Source organism: Rutidosis leptorrhynchoides, chromosome 8, assembly GCF_046630445.1.
Source record: "Rutidosis leptorrhynchoides isolate AG116_Rl617_1_P2 chromosome 8, CSIRO_AGI_Rlap_v1, whole genome shotgun sequence".
Lineage (NCBI taxonomy): Eukaryota > Viridiplantae > Streptophyta > Magnoliopsida > Asterales > Asteraceae > Rutidosis > Rutidosis leptorrhynchoides.
Genome location: NC_092340.1, coordinates 277,907,756 through 277,928,768, shown reverse-complemented (window position 1 = coordinate 277,928,768; position 21,013 = coordinate 277,907,756). Strand labels below are relative to the sequence as shown.

The window sequence follows — 21,013 nt, the reverse complement described above, 5'->3', positions numbered from 1 at the left end:
ATAGAAATAAAGCGGCAACAAATCATAGTAATTGGTCTTCGAACAGTTGTAATGTTCAAGTGATTTCGGTTTGAGATTGATCGGACAGAAGCAGAAAGTTACAGCAGTTTCGTGGTCATAATGATGGTGATATGGGTTTGAAGTGGTGATGTAGAGGTGTAGATGGTGAATCCAAAACAGAAAAAAAAATCGAGTAAGGTGTGATTCGATGGTGGGGTTTTGTAAATCATAACCCAGGAACATACTAACTAAATGGTTTTGGTATTGGGTTGTTCGTATAGTAAGTATGAGTGTTTTTGTTCGATGGTGATGATTTGGGTTGTGGTTCGTTAGAAACATAGAGCACGAACTACACAGCTTCACGAATTGCAAGTATGGGTATTCATGGTTTGATGATGTTTGAGGTGTTCTTGGACTGGGTTTTTGTGTTGCACTACACAATAATGAAAGTGGTGGGTTATCAATGGGAATAGAAAACAGAAAAGAAGTAGGAAAGTATACAAGAAAGTTGAGGCAGTGGATGTTGTGTTCAATTCATATATGCAGATATGTATATAGATAATAAACTAGTATAAGCAAGTGGATCAAGAATAGAACGTGCAAAAACATAAATTACTAAAATAAGATTAGCAGCCTACTACTTGTCATTTAACTACCGACACTTTCACCCGGATATTAAATCGTAGTTCATTGCTAAATAGTTAAAATATAAAGGTGTCCCTAAAAATCCCAAAATTTTAAATTAAACATATTTAATTATTTCACTCATTCCCTGTTTGAAACCAGATCAAAAAGGTTCAAAAATTATTTAATTTCTGTTCCAATTTATATGTACGGAGTACAAAAACTTAGATTGAAATGGTAAAAAAAAATATTTATCAAAACTATTATCTTTTTAATCAAATTTTGGAACAACTTTTATTTTAAAACTTCTTATATATATATTAGACCTATTTTGAAAATAATTTAACATTAACCGAAAGTTACAGACATTTACCATTTAAGCTCAAAATTAATTATATTTAATATACACTATGTATATATATAAACAGTTTTAAATAACAAAATTTACTACGCACATAAATATATATTAAATGATTAAATTAAATATTACAATATATATATATATATATATATATATACAAGAAATATACATATAAAATAATAGTTTTTTTATTACAATGTAATTTATTGTACATATTTATTTATAACAATAAATGTATATAATAGTTTATTAATGTTCATGTTATTATATATATTATACATATATTTATATATACACATATTTATATATATCCACATATTTACAAGCAATGGTTCGTGAATCATCGGGAACAGTCAAAAGTCAATTGAATATATGAACATCGTTTCAAAATTTTCTAGACTCAACATTACATACTTTGCTTATCGTATCGAAATCATATAAAGATTAAGTTTAAATTTAGTCGGAAATTCCCGGGGTGTCACACCTCACACGTGTGGTTGACCCTCAAAAGTGTGGTCACTCGTACGAGTGACCTTTCAAAAGTGTGGGTGCTGATGAACACCTACAGCTCGCTGTTTTCGCGTTTTTTGACCCCAAAACATGATTTTTGTTCAATCTGATCATGAAACCACTTCAAAAACATCATATAATAACTATAGAACATATATCTAACAACAATTAACATTAACAAACACAATTCATCAAGATTCAAGCATCAAAACTCACTTTTGCTCAAGAACACAAAAACCCATTTAACAACATGATTAAATCATGAATCTGAGAAAAGCTTACCTAGTAATGATCACGAATTCACAAAGAACTGATTACAAACTTCAATTAATCCAAAACACTCAAGAATCAAAGTTAGGGTTAGATGGTGAGGAGAGCAAAGTACAGTGTGTGTGTGTGTAATTTGGGGAAGAAAATGCAAGAAACATCCAGATACTTGCATATATATGTGGGTTATAACCCATACCCCATAACACACGGGTATTTATCAGTAAACTAAAACCTTTCGCACCACGTTAGGCAGCCCTAACGGAGTCCAAATAAAATAAACAAACCTGTTCTGTGACCCTTGTCGTGAACTGGTCTCAACTAAATAGTCAAATGACTATAAATATTCAACTAATAAAATAACAATATAATCGCACACAAGGGCAAAATGGTCATTTCATCTAGGACCAATTATCGGGTGTTACAAATCTACCCTCTTTAAAGAGATTCCGTCCTCGGAATCTGGTCAAAGTCAAAAGTCATGGTAACAAAATCTCATCAACTATTCATCAAGCAACACATATTAACAACAATTTAAGCAGTTAACTATCCTACTTCTCTTCTTAACTTACTGAAACTTCCGCATAATCTACCAAAATGTGCTTACGTTGGCCAGACGTAATACATTATCATAGATCACGTCTCCATTTCAGTTAAGAATATCCGAGAATCTTAAATCCGAATCATCTCTATCACTACAGCCAACACTACCTCAAAGCACCTATTAATAAATAGAATACATCATCTACATAACATACTAAACACGTATTCCTGAAATCAAAAGCAATAACAAGGTTAGTCTGAACATACCAGTATTTAAGTCTTCTGATACAACATCAGTATCTGCTACCATCTGATAAGCTCTAGCTATAGCCGTGGGAGGACCTTTTCTCTTCTATCCTACTGATGCGGTAGATCCACCAACAGACGCCGACTGCACCCCAGACCCTGCCCCGGAACCTCCTCTACCCGCTGCAGGACACTGTGCTGACCTATGACCTTCCTTATGACAATTCCAACATACATTGTTCCAAAAGAAAATTGTTGAACATCATGTCCCACTATATCACACCTTAGATACCTTTTTGTACCTGGAGAACACTGTCCACTGTGGTAAGATCTGCACGAGTTACACCACTCTTTCTATACGGAACCTGACCCACTCGTACTCGAAACTTCCCTCGTACTGGACTCGGTTGACTTTCTTGATTTCAGACTGGACTGATAACTGGATTGACCTTCTGCCCTCTTCCCATAAGAACCACTCCCCACTCCCGCACTCCTTGCGGCTTTAACATCACCCTCTATCCCTTTGGCCATCTTAAAAGCTTGCGATAAAGAAGAAGCAAATCTAACCATTGACCGATACTCCGGCTTGATAACTCTAATAAAATGCTGAATTTTATCTTTCTCATGCGGTACCCACTGTTGACAAAACCTTAACTTAGAGGTAAAGTCCAAAATAACATCATCAATCGTCATATCATCATGCATTCTCATCCCCAAGAACTCGATTTTCAATTTTTCCAAATCATATTCTGAACAATACTGCTCGCGAACCTTGGCATGAAACTGCTCCCATGACACTTGACTTAGTTGTTCCTTTGATAAATGACCCGTGATGGAGTCCTACCACTCCATAGCTCGCCCCTTGAACTATCGACTAGCATATAACACTCTCAACTCTGGCTCACACTGACAAGCATCTAATGCTCTTTCCACTTCCCTGAGCCAATTTAGAGTCTCAGTCGGGTCGGGTTTACCAGTATACTCTGAAGGTTGACAATTAAGAAAATCCTTATACGAGCACTTCTTCTTTTCAAACATCGGTGGTTGGAAGAATGACGTCTGAAATGGGTACATCACTTGATTTAGAAATTGTGGATTGAACTGAGATGGTATCTGATACTGAGGTGGCACATACTGTTGTTGAGAAATGTTTCCAAACTGTGGGTAAGCACTCGGAGGTAAGCTTGGATTTATTGCAGTGGTGTTAGTATGTGACATCACTTGTTGTTCAAGCTCTTTGATCTTATCTTGAGCATCTTTCAATCGAATCTGAAGCTCCAACACTTCTTCTGATACTTCTTCCTCTGATACATGACCCTCTTCATCAGGAGCTCTAAAGGTTCCGGAGGCATTGGGGGCAGCGTCTTGATTACCTGACATATCTGCACTACCACAACATCTCACACAAACTCTTAGTAGATAACCGGTTAGTGCCTATCAACTAACACATAAAAGCTCCTACATTCACTTAACCCGTCCCCTTTGTGTTATGTTCGACAAGATCCTCTCAAGGTTTGGGAACATGACATTCAAGAACAATGTCGAAGCGGCCAAACCTATGCTCTGATACCAACTTGAAACACCGTACTTTTTTTTTAAATAACACAGCGAAAGTCTTAATTACAAAACGTGCCCTTACGAACCAACATAAACATAACTATTACATTTCATACATAAATACATTGTTATCAAAAATTGGTGTTACGTTAATATTCGATTTCATACAGACCACATCAGAGTTCTAGACTTGTCGAACACAACCCAACACGCCCATCTTCTCCCATGTCCACAAAAGCAAAGACCTACAACTTGCAAGGGGGAAGGTGGAGAGGTTAGCACGAAGCTAAGTGAATGGACTAATCTAACAGCTACAGCATACAGGTATAATCACTAGAACACACAGCAACAAATTAATCAGACAGTTAATCACATAACCACTAGAATCATGCAAAAACATAGCAAAATACTGTATCATACAATAGCCACCAATCAATTAAATCCAAAGACCACCAAAGCATAAACACATCTTCAGCAACGGTCAATCCAAAGCAACCGTGATAACTACTAGCAATGGTCAATCAAAAGCAACCATCTGGGTAATCCAAAGCAACCCATTGAGAGACTCGGCGGCCTGGCCGGGCCAACGACCCCAGTTGATTAGTCTAGAGTCTACTGAAAACTCATAACTCTGTATCATTAGTATAAGTCTTCCACACGTGACGGACGCGTGATTCCGACTTATATTAATCATACAACATCAATGAGCCCAACCTGATCAGAAGCAAGGTTGATCTCTCCCGACCTGATCAGAAGCAAGGTCAGTCCAAATAACACGCGAGGCCACAGTCCACAACACTATACAACATAATTCAAATCATAGGAACTAGGTCAACGGCCTAGGTCATATCACTATATGCCTTAACGGCTAGATTAACCCACTCACCGAATACCGGCACAAGAAGAACTCAAAGGTCTTATATTTGTGAGTCTTCACTTCTCCTGATCACCTGGAAAAGATACAAATAAAGTCAGTAATTACATCCTGATAATATTCTATCAACATGACAGACACAATATCAATATAGAAACAAAACTATCAAACTTGCTCAGTCAACCGTACAAGTAACACCATCACACGCATGTTTGAGAACACTCAACCGTGCGGTTGACAACTCACTCGTACGTTTGGTCTATGACCAAACATCCAATAATGACTCACCTGATCCGTACGGTTCACTACACGAGTGACCAGTGACTCGTACGAGTCACATCTTAACCGTACGTATCATCACAATCAAAACATAAGTTTACATCACCACTCACTCGCACGGTTCACCACACGGTTGACTACCTCAACCGTACGAGTGAAGGCTCACTCGTGCGAGTGATGAAGAACAGTAGCAACAGCTAATTATATGGGTTTCAACCCAAAAACACAACATCAAACATCAATACATACACTAAATCAACACCTACAAACATGTAATCACTGTATGATAAGTCTACATTATAATTTCAACCCATAACGACATTCTAAAGCGTGTAAAACAAGGCATACACCCTAAAACCCCTTTTTCTGACCAAAATAAAATTTGATCCAGATTCTTAAAAGTTTACCATTGGAAAGGATTTTTCATTATGATTCCAACGATACTTGATTCATCAAAAACGGAGTTACGGTTTGAAAGTTATGACCAAAATAAGTTTCCACAAATCTGACCATGTGCTCACACGTGTGACTGAGGTCTCACTCGTGCGAGTGAGTCCTCACACGTGTGGTTGACCCTCAAAAGTGTGGTCACTCATACGAGTGACCTGTCAAAAGTGTGGGTGCTGATGAACACCTACAGCTCGCTGTTTTCGCGTTTTTTGACCCCAAAACATGATTTTTGCTCAATCTGATCATGAAACCACTTCAAAAATATCATATAACAACTATAGAACATATATCTAACAACAATTAACACCAACAAACACAATTCATCAAGATTCAAGCATCAAAACTCACTTTTGCTCAAGAACACAAAAACCCATTTAACAACGAGATTAAATCATGAATCTGAGAAAAGCTTACCTAGTAATGATCACGAATTCACAAAGAACTGATTACAAACTTCAATTAATCCAAAACACTCAAGAATCAAAGTTAGGGTTAGATGGTGAGGAGAGCAAAGTACAGCGTGTGTGTGTAATTTGGGGAAGAAAATGCAAGAAACATCCAGATACTTGCATATATATATGGGTTATAACCCATACCCCATAACACACGGGTATTTATCAGTAAACTAAAACCTTTCGCACCACGTTAGGCAGCCCTAACGGAGTCCAAATAAAATAAACAAACCTGTTATGTGACCCTTGTCACGAACTGGTCTCAACTAAATAGTCAAATGACTATAAATATTCAACTAATAAAATAACAATATAATCGCACACAAGGGAAAAATGGTCTTTTCATCTAGGACCAATTATCGGGTGTTACATTTTTGGTTACTTGGTATAGCAGACTTCCGAAACTATACCATTTTATTATTACATCATCTAATTGTGTGATAATGTGGGAAGAGGAGCCTTGAGCTTCAACAGTGTTGTCCTTTTTAGGAACAATAGCTACGTGCTTGTGTTTGCTTAGACAACACAACCCACAGCCAAAAGCTATGGCACCCAAAGGTTTTTGGGATTTATCGAAAGGGTAGTATCTACTTCCTGCCTTTCTTAAAACATGCATATAAGCTTGTCATGTGGGAAGTAGGCAACCTGAAAATTATTCCAACCACGTTCATTACCATTGAATGTGAAATCCTACGAATTCTTTAAGAATTCAATCGTAGGTCACTTGCACTAAGGTGGGTGTCAACCGTATGAACGGTTATTGGATCGTGTGTTCAAAACCGGGCCATGCGCTAGATCAAAAATTTTAACAGGGCGATCCTCATTGTTTCTCCTAACAAGGACAATGTTGCGCCTGACCACTTTATATAACCCTAGGAGTAAAGTCTCCAAATCGACACACTTGCTGATTTATTTCAGAAGTTGTAGTCCATACCAGTTGTAGGGTGACGAAAAGTCTTGAAAAGTCATTTCTAACATCGACTGGAAATCTACCAGGCCTCAACATCAAACAGGAAAACTGGTAGTCAGACTTATCTCGATGAGGGAGATCTGTCTCGTCAAATAGGGAGCGCACCATGATACACAAATCTGTGATTGATCAGATCCCCAGTTGGATAACCTCCGGAAAGGTAAGATATCAGCTTTTAAGACTGATGAACTTCAATCTTTATGATTGACTTAACGGATTAGATGATCACCTCATGATTATCGATGATATTCGGATGTAATGTGTATCCTCCTGAGCACATTATTTTCTTACCGACATCTCGCGATGTTAGGTACCGTGGGAGGCATTAGCTTGACCAATCGCGGGGTAGCCAGTATGGTTTGTATGGTTCTTTGGTTCGAGGGTTTTACCTTCTCGGCTCATGGTTTCCACTTGTATCCACGTTTTATATATTTGAAGACATTATCATGTTCGAGATTGTCTACATTTATTTGGATTACATATTTGGCACTTTGTTCGAGTTATTATTTTGTGCCGATTCTTTATTTGGGGATGTTGGAGAATTTGGGATTACAAGTGGAAGTCACGTGGTTAATTTGTTCTATTAAAATCGTACCCACGCTAGTTGCTCATTTGGTTCATGTTCGTGGGTTCTACTTACACTTATGAAGACGTTAACATTTGGTAGAAGATTATTTTCGAGTCGAATTTGCTTGAGGACAAGAAAGACTCTAGTGTGGGGTGATTTGATATTGCACATTTATCATGGCAATATCCTTCATTTTTAATCCACTCAGATACGATTTTGGTTATTATTCGCGATTATTTGGAGGATTATGATTTGAGAGCCGAGAAGATCTTTTGTACGCTTTTTAGATCATTTTGAGGAATATTCTATGTTATTTTATCAGTGGTGCCTTAATTTGATGATTGCAAGTTGGTTTTGGGCATTTTATGGTGAAAAATGAAGGTGGATTCTGTGCACAAGTTAAGCCGCGGCGCGGCTTAAGAGCCCGTGGCGCGGGTTATAACGTAAATTGAAGGTCGAGCATATTCTTAAAGGTTGGAATTTGGCAATGTGTTAAGCCGCTGCGCTGCTAATGGGGCGCGGCGCGGGTCGTTACTGTGTCGGTTTTTAGGCTATAAATAGGGAATTAATACCCTAATTTTTACACACTTTTTATCCAGACGAATTCCATTAGCTTTGGGGAGATTTTTGGTGACTTTTGGGGTATCCCAACATCATCTAATCAACTCAATCATTCCGGGAACGCGTTTCGATTCATCAATCGTTCAAGATCACGATTTTAACTAGGTTTAATTCTTATCAAACATAATGAATTATCTTAATTGTTTATTTATGATTTTGTTTTCAGCCAAGATTGTTGGCTAAGTTCTCAGTGCTTGTCTAGATTAATAACCGAGATTTTAGATGTTATGATTTATGATTTATGAACTTATGCATGTTTATTTCAATAGTTTAAATAAAAGATCGATTCTTATTGATGTTTAACTTTATGAACTTGATTGATTAGTGTATTTGTTTGATAAAGAGAACTCTTGTTGATTTAATACACTAGTTTACAATTGATTTGTCTTAATTGATTGTTTGCTAAACCGGACCAAGGGGGTAAATTAAGTTTGAACGGTTAAACAATATAGGGGTGAATTGTGTAGAGCGAACGCAAAGGCAATTGTTATTCAAATCTTTGATCCAGTTAATTAATTAGTCACAAACGAAAAGGTCTTAGGTGCTAGAGAACCCTACATCTAGTAATTCTAGTTTGAGTACTTGCTAAAGAGAACTCTTGGCGAGTCGACTGAGTAATTTGCATGCATTAAGTCTTAAATCGGGCTAAAGTATAAAAACATCCAATTCCGAGGGTAAAACGTCTAGACGAGCATTTCCATTCTATTGATATCAAATTATCTTAATTGCTTTCTTGTTTTAAGTTTTATAAATCTAAAAATTCAAAAATATTGTTTTTATTTTCAAATCAAATCTTGATTTGGCTAATCGTTAAATAGCCTCCAACAAAAACTATTTCGTACTTTCCATTTTCTTAGATTAACTTAGTTTATTTTCATTAGTTACAATCTTAATTCACACGCGTAAACTGTCCTTGGAACGATCTTGGATTTGCCAACATCTTTACTACTGCACGATCGGGTACACTGCCCGTTAGTGTGTAAACTTTAATAACCGGTAATTCCTTTTATAAATAATAGACGCGATTTTACACGTCAGGCGGTAAAGGGGATGAACGAAAAATGCGTTGGGCTAAATGGAATCTTGATCTTCATCCTTGAATAGAAAGTGGTCTAGGTGTTAAGAGTCTTCAAGTGTTTAATCATACACTTATTCATATATGGATTAAGAAATTTATCACAAATGGGGATGGCACAAAAGGTTCAGTCTGTTCATGGCATTCAGGCGGGGTATCGAGGGCCATTTAATTCACGGATTTAGTATATGGGTATATTTTGTTAAGCTCTTCAATAAAGATAAAAAAAAAAAAAAAAGATCGGTTAATCCCTTGTAATTTGTTAAGGAGTAAGGAGGGTAATGGACAATCACTAAGATTTTGGAAGGACGCTTGGCTCAGGAATGGTCGTTTAAAAGATAAATACAATCGACTTTTTCACAATGACCAAAATAAGGATTGTTTGCTTGCGGACCGAATTTTTAATGGCGATTGATTTTGGGAATGGAAGAGATCAACCGATAATTTTAGAGGTGATGCTTCTTTGGATTGTTTGGTTACTGATATTGGTCACGTTACACTTGTAAGTGATATCGATGGTATATGGCGGTCAATTGCCAAAGATGGTGTTTTTACAGTTTGTAACACTCACGTTTACATCTATTTAGTCATCCTACCTTCGTCCACCAAACCTACAAATTGGAGTACGAGTTTACCTCACAAAATAAATGTTTTTTTATTGGCGAGTATCGTTGAATAGACTTCCTACGAGACTTAATTTCTCGGCTAGGGGAATAGAGATCGAGAGAATTGGTTGTGTTTTTTGTGACCAGCAAGTTGAATCACTTGAACATGTATTGTTTGAATTCAAATTTGTGCCCGAGGTTTGGTCTAATATTAGAACATAGATGCAAATTCCGGTTCCAGCATTCGATTCGTGGGATGATTGGGAATCATGGAATGCAGCTTGACGTACATCGACATATGAGAAGAAAAAGGTTTTTGTCATCTTTGTTCGTTTACTATGGCACATTTGGAAGACATGAAATTTGGTATTATTTAATCCACAAGAAGCAAGGAAATGTATGGTGTTCGTATCTATACGTGTTTTTCTCTTACTTGGTTGAATAATATAGGCAAATCAAATGTAAATTTGAATGATTGGCTAAAATAGCCATTGTAAATACGTGGTAATTTTGGCTAAAGGATTCCTAGTGCCCTACTATGAAGCGTTTCTTTCATTAATAAAATTTTTCTGGTAAAATTAGTCTTGTAGAATGGAAATGAGTCAGAGGCCATACCGAGTCTTTTCGTTAAGTTTAGAGACCTTTTGCATCACTATGCTAACGCTATGCAATGCAATTATGTTCCCTTTTAAGCGAATTTAAATATAATATATCGCGTAAACAATTGTTAACGTTTATAATGGTTCATTTTTAAGTCTCAAACGTAGACTTATAAATCAATGAGACGACATTTACTTATGCACCCACCAACTAATGTTGAACAAAACGCATGCATAAAAATTGGTTATAGGGTGTGTTTAGCCGACGAGCTTATGTGAGCTTATAAGAGCTTAAACTTATGATTTTAATAAGCTATAAGTCACAAACTTTGTTTGGTATACAACCAAAAGTATAGCTTGTGTAAAAAAGAAGCTCTGGAAAAAAGAAGCTTATAGATCTAGCTTCTTGAAAAAAGAAGAGCTTATAATAAGCTCCAGCTCTAGCTAGTTTCATCCAAACACAGCCACAGTAATAGTTTCGTGCTCGACTTTAAGTATGGACTGAAATTCCTAATCATTAACTTCTACTAATCATATATTGCTATTTTTTTGGACAGATTTACTCCTTTTTAATGGCCGTCGTTGACGATGGTACGTGCTTTGTATTTCTAATATGTAGTTTTCATAGGTTAATCACGTGGAATCTTCTTTAAAACAGACCTAGCTAGCCATCTGTTGTCATGTCCATCAAAGGTCGTAGCAAAAAAATCATCCTCAACATGGATTTAAAAGCTGTACTTTTTTTTTTTTTTTGAGAAAGGCAACATGTACTTTTTTTTTTTATTGTACAAGTAGAACCACATACACATTTACAGCCACTTTGGCCAAACCTACAGACCCAATTACATCCACACTTCTATTGCACTACATGTACAAACATACTCGATGGACTGTGTATCAATGAAGAGATGCCAATGTGGTATCTCAACTGAAACCCACATACACATCAAGTTACATTAAGATAAAAAAAAACTTGCGAGTTATGGAACCAATTATGTCAATCGATGACCTTCTTTTTGCACCGCTTTGCGATCCACTCAAAGCTCTTTACTTGGATTTCATTTAACGCGACTGGAACATTCAAACATTTGTTTGTGAATACCTTTTGATTCCGGTTTTTCCATATTAGGTATCCACACACCCACAACATTCTTTGCCAAATACTTTTGCCCATATGCAGTGGCGAAAACAGAAATTTTTTTCACCCGGGGGTGAATTTTTTCTTTAAAAAAGCGTAGCAAACTTTTTTTGGTAAGATATAGAGGTTTTGGGCAAAATATGGAGGTTTTTGGGCAAACTATGGAGGTATTTTGAGCAAAATTTGAAGGTTTTTAGGTGAAATCTGAAGGTTTTTAGGCAAAATATGGAGGTTTTAGGGCAAAAAAAAAAAAAATTCAATGAGGGCAAAATCGAAAAACCCAAAATTTTTACACTAAAATTGCAAATCCACTGGGACGAATGCCCTCCCCCCGTCCTTTACTATTTCCGCCGGTGCCCATATGTGAACAGGCATGACCCGAATCATTACAAAGGTCTTCCACATTGACTAATATAGTTCCACCAACACCCCATCATTCGAAAACTTTAGACCACACCTCAAACGCATGCTTACATTGAAAAAGAGAATGATCGACCGATTCAATATCATCATCACAAAGCGGACATCGAACCGAGTGGAGATCCATACCTCTTTTGTCAAGTTCCGCCAAAACCGGTAGTCTCCTTTTCCTTGCTCTCCATATAAAAACTTCCACTTTTTTCGGTACTAAATTGTTGCATATCATCTCACAAAAGTTATCGCTCGGCTGGAATAACATCGTGGTGATCAAATCAGTAACATTTACCCCATTGCTACTCTCCGAAAACACCAAGAATTTGATTTTTGCGGGTTGATAACTGCGGAGTTCACAAGATCAGTGAGTTCTTCTAGCTCGCTGACTGCACGACTTGTTGGAGTTCTCACCATGCCCAATAGCCGACATATTTAGATGCATCCCATAGTATCCTTTCATTAACCGAAGTAGATGGGTTAGTATCAAGCCGGAACAATTTTTTTAATTTGCTCTTCAATGTTTCATTTCCTATCCAAACTTCATTCCAAAACATTGTTGACTTTCCATCCCCAATATCTTTAAGATCCATCCCCAATATTATTAGTGAGTTATTTGACGTTTAAAGATCCGATTTGAGGTTAGTTAAAAATGACTCCTAGGAGCTAATGGTTTAAGTAGATATTAGTGAAATGACCCGTGGAACTACGGGTTTATTTAAACAAAATAATCTAATGACATGTTTTAGTTATTAAGTGAATGTAAATGCTAAGGTCATTTATTAAAATGTAAATGCTAAAGTTATTTATTTTAATGACCCATGAAATCACAGATTCTGACTAAAAAGCTTGTCGTTGTTTTTACAAATATATAGAGACCTATATTTTCGCATACATGTGTAACGTAACTAAAGAGAATCCATATTTAAATGTTAATAATATAATATAATAATTATAATTATTCGAAATAATAATAATAATAATAATAATAATAATAATAATAATAATAATAATAATAATAATAATAATAATAATAATAATAATAATAATAATAATAATAATAATAATAATAATAATAAAGTTCGCTCAAAGTTATTTTCAATAATAATTATTAGTAATAACAAATGCTTTTTAAATTTTTTTAGAAAATTAAAATACAATTATTATATAAAGGTTGTACAATATGCTTTAATATTTATGAATGTGTTCATTGAGTGTTCTGTAGAAGATTGTAGAATTTGTTTTAAAATTTGCACATATAGTCATGTGAATGTTTTATCATAAGGTTGTACATAATGTTTTAAATATTGTACATATGGTCTTAAGGTGTTTTTACCATAAAGTTGTACATAATATTTCAAATATTGTACATATGATTATGAGGGTGTTTTATTTTCTTTTCATATTAATATGGGAGGTTATTAAATAATTATAAATGTGTTCATTGAGTGTTCCGTAGAAGATTGTACAATTTGTTTTAAATTTTGTACATATGATCATATGGGTGTTTTATCATAAAGTTGTACATAATGTTTCAAATATTGTTCATATGTTGATAGGGTGTTTTTACCATAAGGTTGTACATAATATTTCAAATATTGTACATATGATTATGGGAGTGTTTTATTTTCTTTCCATAATAATAGGGGATATTATTAAATAATTAGTTACTATAAGTACAATTTATTTTAATTATAAAATACTTAGGATTAATGACATCATCTAAGTAACGTATATTTTTTTCTTTTTATTTTTGATTTTTTCTTAACAAAGGAATTAGTCTAATAATGACATCATCATTATAGAATTTTAATAGAAACTATAGATTAATCCTCTAAAATTTATAGTAGTTACACAAATAAATCATTCCTGGCCCATTTTATTTCTCTAAATTTCGTCTTCATAAACAAAAACATACTTAAATCACGCTTTAAAAAAAGTACATCCACTTTGTTTACAAACGAGGATAAAAAAAAAAACCGCGCTTCGCTGCGGAGTAATTTTGTTCGGTTAACAGTCGATTAGTAAACGTTTAAAAAAACAGTTAACGATCGAGTAACTAAACGTTAAAAAACAAAAGAATGAAAAAGAAAGTGGAAAAAAGTTACTCGTATAAAAAGATAGCTTCGCTACGGGGTGTTAACGATAAGTTGATTTAAAATTAAACAGTTAACGGTTAGTTAATTAAGTGTTTAAATCAATGAATAAAAAGAAGTGGCAAAAGTTGTAAAAATAATAATGAAAAAAAAATAAACTCAATTACCAAAACACCCCCAAAGTTGGGGGTATTTACATATTTGCGACCATAAATAGTACCCATGCTCATGGGATTTAGTATATATATATAGTTATAACTAGTTGGGCGACCTGACTTTGCACCGGTTCTTTACCCTTAATTAACATTAATTACATAGCTAATTATTGAAAAAGTAATTATTTATCATCTTTTTTGTTTTATTTTTTGTTTTGTCGAGGAAGGACCCAAAATAGTTATGTGATTGATTTGTAATAAGCGTGAAAATAATTATTTATCATTTTTTGTTTTAGTTTTCGTCTTGTCGAGAGAAAAGACCCAAATACTCAATCAATAAAGTGAGACGTACATCAACGATTGGTACAAACTATTTAATAAAATATGAAAAACTATTTATTTAATATATATATATATATATATATATATATATATATATATATATATATATATATATATATATATATATATATATTATATATATATATAATCAAGAGGAAAGCATTTTTTTTTTTTGGGAAGGGGAAGCAATTTTTTTTTTTTCGTTTTTTGAAAAAACTTTGTTCACGAACATTATAGATTAGATAAAAATATGAACATTTAAAAAAGACACTTTGTGATGAATGTCATTATTTTGGCTGGAAAACGCTCGAAGAAAAAAATAAAAACATTCAATGCATTGAATGTTTTGCTGCTGAGTTTATTTGCATCGTTTTGTTTTCATCTTGTGTGAAGTATTTTTTTCGAATTTAGCCCGAATTAGAGTTTAGGGTTTAGGGTTTTCGGGTTTACTCCGTAAACCCTCAACCTAAAACCCTAAACCCTAAACTCTAAACCGTTCGTGTTAAAATTTTCAATCTAAACTCTAAGCCCTAATTTCTAAACCCAAAACCCTAATTTTTAAACCCTAATTTCTAAACCCTAATTTTTAAGCCCCTAGATTCTAACCCCTTAAAAAAAAAACTCAGAATCAAAACATTCAATGTATTGAATGTTTTCATTTTTTTCTTCGAGCGTTTTACCGCCAAAATAATAATATTCGTCACAAAGTGTCTTTTTTAAATGTTCATATTTTCACGTGATCTTGATGTCTGGAAAAAAAAATTCGAAAAAACGAAAAAAATTACTTCCCCCCAGAAAAGCGCTTCCCTCTTGATTAAATCTATGTATCTATCTCTCTCTCTATATATATATATATATATATATATATATATATATATATATATATATATATATATATATATATATATATATTGGCAGGATTAATGAGGAAGTAACCAATCGGGGAAAACGGGGGGAAGGAAAAAAAAATTTCGTTTTTTTGGGATTTTTTTTCAGGCATCAAGATCACACGAAGATATGAACATTTAAAAAAGACACTTCGTGATGACTGTTATTATTTAGGCGGAAAAACGATTCACAAAAATAACATTCAAGATAATATTGATCGTGAAGAATGTTAACTTTTTTTTTTTTATGTTTTGTGAAGTAAAATATAGCCCGATTTAGAGTTTAGGGTTTTGGGTTTGGGGTTATGGGTTTAGTCCCCAAACTCAAAACCTTAAACCCTAAACCTTAAACCCTAAACTCTAAATCGTTCGTGTTAAAAACTCAATCTAAATCCAAAATCTAAACCCTAAACCTTAAATTTCTAAATCCTAATATCTAAACCATATAAACCCTAATATCTAAACCCTAATATCAAAACCTCAACATACGCTCGAAAAACACGATAATTGTTATATATTATTTCTTCGAGCGTTTTCCCGCCAAAATAAAAACATTTATCACAAAGTGTCTTTATTAAATGTCTATATTTTTATCCAATCTATAATGTCCGGGAACAAAAAAAATTTCAAAAGACGAAAAAAAAAATTGCTTCCCCCCGTTTCCCCCCGTTTCCCCCTGATTGGTTACTTCCCCTTGATGCTACCAATATATATATATATATATATATATATATATATATATATATATATATATATATATATATATATATATATATATAATAACAATAAAACAGTTATTAGAATATGAGTTACGTGGTTAATTTGTAATACAGACAAAAATTAAACAATAATAAAGTGAGAATTATGTGATTTAATAATAATAATAATAATAATAATAATAATAATAATAATAATAATAATAATGAATAGTTATTAGATAGTAAAAAGTATGTGGTCGATTTATAATGAATGAGAAGTTTTATGGTTAAATTATTAAGTGTGAAAAGTTTGTGGTAGGTTTATAAAAGTTATAGAGTTAAGTATTAAAAAGAATGGGGTTGAATTGTAGTAAATAAAAAGTTTGTTGTAAATTTGTGATTCTTATGAATGTATTTTTAGATATATAGAGTAATTATAATAATAATAATAATAATAATAATAATAATAATAATAATAATAATAATAATAATAATAATAATAATAATTATTATTATTATTATTATTATTATTATTATTATGGAAATGGAAATTATATTAACTTAAAAGTTTTAAAACTTACAAAAAATTAGTGGGAAGCCTAGAGACAATCTGGGCCCCCACACCTCTAGCAATAGCAAAACCTATCCTAGTAAAAATATGAGCAGCAGCACCGGCACCAATATCTTGCGCCATCGAAATCTTCTGAACCCGCTTTAGCAAAGAAACAGCCTCCTTCTCTAATTCCCCAAGCGAAGAAAATGAGAAAGGAATGAAACCATAACCAATCGCCTGACAGCTAGATTCGTACTTGTCCCGCTTCCGACGAGCCGCATCAACCACAGCACGTCCAGGGACGAAGTTAGAAAGCCCAGACTGTGTCAAAGGAGAAGACCCTGTCAGGTCAACACAAACATCACGACCACGATCCCAGGAATAAAGTAACACATCTGCAGGTCTGAGGGCCCTGTCGTTCCCTCCAGACAACCCAATGTCAACCTCCTTTCTCGCTGAAATCCCAGATCGATAACAAACATCAACAAGGGAATCCCGAACAACATTATGTCGATGCTTAATACCCACCATACCAGCACAAGACACCGCGTGATCCCCGAAAATATCCCCATGAAAAACCCGTGAACAGGCAGAGCATGCCGTCGAGACAGAGAACAAAGGAACACCCAACCGGTAACACAACACACATCGGTAAGTCTTTGCGTTCATCGTCTGACCCAACCCCAAAATAGGGACTGCCCTTAGCCAAGCAGAGGTGTGATCCCCCTGTTGTGATTTCCACAATGCCGATTGTCGTGGAGATAAGGAAAAAGTGGATTCTGCAGAAGCGGTAACCTTTGTGAAATAAACAACTGCCAATTTCTTCATGAGTATTGGGGCAGCGACCTCACTCTGATTACCCAAAAAATCAAACCCAACCGTTTGATTAAACAGACCCAAAGCATCTTCTAAAGCACGACCAAGACCAACAATACCAGCATGTCGTAGGAGCTTGGTCTGCAACCCAGCAGACTGTAATCGAGATGCAAGGAAAGCATAATGACGAACATCTCCCGCAGAATAAACACCAAGCCCTCCAAATGCAAATGGCAAGGTGGCAAGCCGCCACTGCCAATCACCAAACCCAGGCCCTGAAGCAGTAACAATACGCTCCAAGGAAGATCGAAGGGCTCCATCGAAAGCGCGTTGAGCCGCCTCAAATATACTAGGAGGACAAGTACGCAAGGAAAAGTAGAGTTTAGAAACTCCAGTACATGCCCTAAGCAACAACAACTCACACTGAGGATCATCAAGCTTAGCAACCTTATCCATAAGCGCAATGGACTTGGTCACCCTTTGCATCACAAGATCACCAATAAACCCAGGATCGGAACTAGCGGGTGCCCCAAGCAACTTAACACCATTTAAAGGTCGAGCAATATTAGGAGGAAAGACACCTACGAGCCTGCTGCGAGGGTCCTCCGTAGGCCAGAAAATTTCAGTTTTTTCAACGTTGAGATGTAGCCCAAAACGAGGCCCGTCCTCCATAATCAAATCCAAAACCTTCCCCACCACCAAAGTGTCCCCAATAATAGTGCCATCATCCAAATACCACGCCTGAAGACATACCTCAAAATTATCTCTGATTTTAGAAACCAAGGGTTGTAAGACCAAAGCAAAAAGTAGCGGACCAAGGGGATCACCCTGTTGCACCCCCTGAGAAGACCATAAGGTGTGGTCCCCATAATACAATCTGGCTGGATTAGAGTAGCAAAATTCAACCCACTGAGAAATGCTCGGACAAAGGCGACGAACTTCACATAACATGACCGTACGATCAACTAGATTGAATGCATTCTGAAAATCAACTAATAACATCGAAAGGCCAACATCAGAACCACGATCCTCAATCAACCGATTCACAGCATGAAGAATGGCCTCACCACCTGAAGAAACACCAACACCAAATTGAAGACCATCGAAGTAACTTCCCAATGACTGGCCAACCATAGCAGCGCCAACCTTCGAAACAAGACGTCGCCAAACAGTACCCACAGCTATAGGACGAATACCACCACCGGGCTTGACAAGTGGTGTGAGGGGAGCACTAGCTATATACTCTCCTAATTCCATAGGGCACCTTCCAGCTAGAAAGAGATTAACCACCCCGGTAATTGAGTCAACCAACTCATCTGAGACTGCCACAGCAGCACCACTCAAGCAATCCATAAGGTGTTGAGCACGCAAACCATCCCTACCACATGATGTGCCACGAGGAAAACTTTTAATCTGACCCAAAACAACAGTAGAAGTCGTAACGAGATGAATGTGATCAACCGGCATATCAGGCAATGATGGAGCTATAGAGGAAGGGTGCTTAGACTGTAAATCCGCAAGTGTGGCATCATTATAAGGAGCAACGCCTGATGAAGAAAGAACACGAGCTGCAGCGGTGTAATGGCCATCACAAATCTTCCTACGACACTGTTTGATATTACGCTGTTCCAAATCAAGGCCCTCATCATCAACCACTGACAAAAAAGGAGAATCCTCTGCCAAAGACTCTCTCACAAGCTGTAAACTACCACCCGCTGTCCCCCAAGAGCGAATAGCACTGGAAATATTCTCTTCCTGATGCCGACGCTTTATCGAAGACCGAGACTCACGACTACTCCGTGGCCGAAAGGTTTTAAGGGTACAAAGGGGTAACACCAACAAAGAGACCCAAGTAGAAATGTCATCAGGCTTAGAGATCACCTTATCAAGAGCACCTTTCAAAACCCGAGAAAACCCCAAACGACACTTGGGAGGGATAGACTTAACCGTGCGAAACCCCTTAGAGAACAAACGATCAAGGAGAGCCACGTCAAAACCATCGTTATGATCTCGCACCGAACCATCCACAAGACTAAGTCGAGCAGGAGAAGAGGGAGCTTGTGGCTTGGTGAAATTATGAAGCACAAAACGAAGTAGTTTATTATTATTATTATTATTATTATTATTATTATTATAATTATAATTATAATTATAATTATAATTATAATATAATATTACGGTTCAGGCACGGTAAATGAAGTAGTTTAATTTCAGGCCCATCCATTATATTCAAGCCCAGTCCAACAAGTTCAAAAAGCCCTTCCAAAATCCCCAAAACCCTAAATCACGCTTTAAATTAGGGTTTTGCTTATAAATTGTTCCTCACTCGGGTCGCCTTCCTGGATCCATCTAGCGAGATGTTAATTATCATCTTTATTTTATACACAAGAGGCTAATTTGATATTCTGTTGTTCCTGCATAATCTCGATTTTCATAATTTTATTTTACGTTTGCCTATTTGTTTTATGTATCTCTAATGATGATTCAAATATAATAACTTTCGTTCTTCTGAGATTAACCTTGCTGAAAGTTTTTTGGAGACCTGAACTGAAGAGATACACAATTTTAATTGTTATTGATTACGAGTAATATTGTTTTTAATTTGAATTTGCTTCTGATGATGACGAAAACTAATAACTTTCGTTCTTCCGAGGATTAAAACATCCATGCGGAAACAATTGGAGACCTGAACTGAAGAAGTTTTTATACTTATTATAGTTTTAATTTGTAATTTGTAATTTGTAATTCGACGGTTTAAATAACATTGAGGCGAATTTAATTGAGTATTCGTAAATCTCAAAAAGAGTAAAATAACCGTCGAAAATAGATCCCTTTGATATTGTGTAGCGGTTGAGCCTGTAAAGGTTCCCGTGGAGCAATATGAAAAAGGGACTTGTCATATCCTATCGCCTTGGGTAGCAGAGTCTCTGCAATTACCATTTGGGATCGGCCATGAGAAGAACATTCTCTTTAACAATATTTTTTAGATGAATATGAATATACTGTATGAAATATGAATATTTTATATTCGTTTGTGTATGTGTTTAGTAGCTGTTGCACTTTTCCTGTCTAGTGATGCGTATTTGAACGTGTCAATACGCATTAGAAACATGACAAGATGAATGTATAAATATTAATGCAATGAGTACAAGTGTTTGTTTACTCTTATCATCCACTACTTTTTTTGTGAGCCAAGCTGTTGGCATCGAATACCCTCATTTGCTATGTACACACGCGCTTTGGGTCAGGAAATCCGAACTCGGTAAAAAAACCTTCTTCGGGGCAATTAGGCTTTTAGGGAATAAATCTCACGAAT

The 21,013-nt window shown here is 35.6% G+C and overlaps 2 non-coding genes across 2 annotated transcripts; both read left to right on the top strand.

Annotated features, from left to right (window-relative positions):
* The first annotated feature begins 20,166 nt into the window (after positions 1 to 20,166).
* LOC139865218 (small nucleolar RNA Z159/U59) lies at positions 20,167 to 20,254 on the top strand. The gene has a single exon (XR_011764738.1). It is a non-coding gene; the product is annotated as a small nucleolar RNA Z159/U59 (small nucleolar RNA).
* A 53-nt stretch (positions 20,255 to 20,307) lies between these two features.
* Positions 20,308 to 20,398, top strand: LOC139865217 (small nucleolar RNA Z159/U59). The gene has a single exon (XR_011764737.1). It is a non-coding gene; the product is annotated as a small nucleolar RNA Z159/U59 (small nucleolar RNA).
* Positions 20,399 to 21,013: the final 615 nt, after the last annotated feature.